Below are 2,500 nucleotides of genomic sequence, written 5' to 3' on the forward strand. Positions count from 1 at the left end.
ATGACCTCTCGCCCACCCCCTAGGACATGGAAGTTCCAGATGACCTGGTAGTGTTGTAGGTGCGGGTCACACCTCCTCACTACCCTCACCTCGCCTCGTACCTTATTTGCTGTGTGCTCTTCTGCACACAGCAGTGACCTTCTGCAAGTGCGATACCCAGCATGCAAGATAAAATGTGATTTTAATGAAATAGACACTTCTGACCAGCAAAATGAGCTCCATCTTTCAAATTGCCTACAAATTACTCCACAACACAGTCATCAAGAAAACCTACCACAACTAACTAAAACGCCTGCAGCCCAGCCGATGGTATGGGAAAGTTCAGGAGCTGTGTGGCCTTGCAAATCAGCCATGCACATTCCCATGCACCAGCAACCTCAGCCCCAGTGCAGCAGCAGAGGCTCTCAATGACCACTTTGCCTTGATTTGCCAGCAGCTACCCCCCCCCCCCTGGACACCACACACCTCCCCACCTACCTGCCAGCCCGCTCACATGCTCCAACAGTCAGCCAGTTCCAGGTGCTTCAGAAGCTAGGAAAGAATCTGCGTCAAGAGAGCCACCACCCCCCTTCACCTGCCAATGCGCCTCATCAAGCAGTTCGCAATGGAACTTGCCTACATAATAGATGCCTCATTGGAACAGTGCCCATCACAATGAAATTATTATTCTCGGTCCTGCCTATACCAGCAACAACAGCGCCTTGACTACACTAGGCCTAACCTCACTCGCCATTCACTACACCACCTTACTGAAGCAGTTGCTGTGCCATCCACAACACTGCAACCTGCTGCTCATATGTGCGATCCCAGAGACCATTATAGTAACATGTGAATATGACAATGTGTGCCTGTTGCGACCATGGGTTCAATAATTTGCTATCAAAATTCAATGGAAACATTGAAAACAGCTTTGATTATTTATGTGCATATGGTGTTATACTGAAAATAAAGGCAAATAAGCGACTACATTTCGTGTTTGCTGCCGAGTTATACTCTCCATCTCAATAAGGGAATGTAAACACTCCAGGGGTAAGGGGGGTAAGGGCTAGCCCCTGGTGGGGAAATACAGCGATTGGCTAGGGAACACAGCAATCAGGAAGGGTTTAGAAAGTTTTTGTAGTTTAAACCCTTGATGATGGGTGAAGAAATTTTTAAAAAAACTACGCTCTGGAGATCAATGGCAATGCACCAACTTTGAGCACGGGAGTTCAGTACATCAAGCCGAATCACCGGTTCGTAGTGCTTTGGAGAGCCTCCACAGCATACAGCCGCACACCACAGATCAAGCGGTTTGTAATGATGCCTCAGGGCGTGACCCATCGGGAAAGGGATAATAGCCCCCAGTTAGGCCAATACAGCAATCAGGAGGGGGTCCGGGGGCTTGCCCCCTGTAGGGAAAAACAGTGATCAGAAGGTTGTCCGGGGGCCAGCCCTTGGTAGGGAAATATAGCAATTGGGAGGGGGTTCAGGGACTTAACCCCAGTAGGGTACACAGCAATCAGCTAGGGAATGCAATTCTTGGCTCAGGTTTGTCATTTTTCCACTTTTCTTTGGTTTTTTTTAATCTGGACTCTTGTTCAGATTTTGCATTTTTTCAAAGTTTCACTTATATTTCTACTATTTCTCCCCTACGTGTCCCCACCCTTCAATCCCCAATTCCCAACAGGTCCACCAAGATTGAAGGGGTAGTAGGAAAAAATCATTGGCAGTTAGGCACAGCTGTCTTACTTAGAATTACCGCATTTCTACTACCTAGAAAACATATAGCTTAATGTTACTGAGAGCGACACACGGAGGTAGAGCAAAAGTAGTAGGAATCAATACAACTAAATCTGCAGCGGCCTCATATTTCCCGGAAAATGACAAAAATAGGCTCTGCATGGCACCACTCTGAGACTAAGTCCCCATCCATGTTTACTTTGCCAGGACCAAAACAAATGTGACGCGTAATTCATTATCGCGATCTATGAAGTAGTCCATGTATTACTACACGCTTGTGAAAACAATTATTTTGTAATTACCAGAGTATGTTTTTCCTAATTCATGTATTTAATGGACTGTTTTACTTTTATTATACTTCTTTTACTTGCTTTGGTAATTATTTACACCATTTTGCACAATAACCCTGTGCGCATGAGAGTTTTTCCACCAGGAGATTTGACAAACAGTGAGACGCCATTCATTCCGAAACACCGGTGAGAAGTGTTACATTTTAAGTGTGTTGCGTCGATTCCCTAGTCCCTTGACTAGGGAATATATAGATCGTTTTTTCTTAAAGCCACGGGGGTCCAGAGGGCGTAGCACCCTGGCTAGGCGCATTTAGTACTACGGGGGTCCAGGGGGCTATGCCCCCTGGCTTGGGGCGTATAATACCACGGGGGTTCAGGGGGCAGAGCCCCCTGACTAGGTTTGATTCCAGTAGTTGTTTTTTTAAAAGTTGGCGCGCCGATCCGTAGACTTTCAAAGATGACAGGGGCGTCAATAGAGTTTCACTGGCTGA

The sequence above is a fragment of the Penaeus chinensis genome, chromosome 38, assembly GCF_019202785.1.
Source record: "Penaeus chinensis breed Huanghai No. 1 chromosome 38, ASM1920278v2, whole genome shotgun sequence".
In the NCBI taxonomy this organism is placed as follows: Eukaryota; Metazoa; Arthropoda; class Malacostraca; order Decapoda; family Penaeidae; genus Penaeus; species Penaeus chinensis.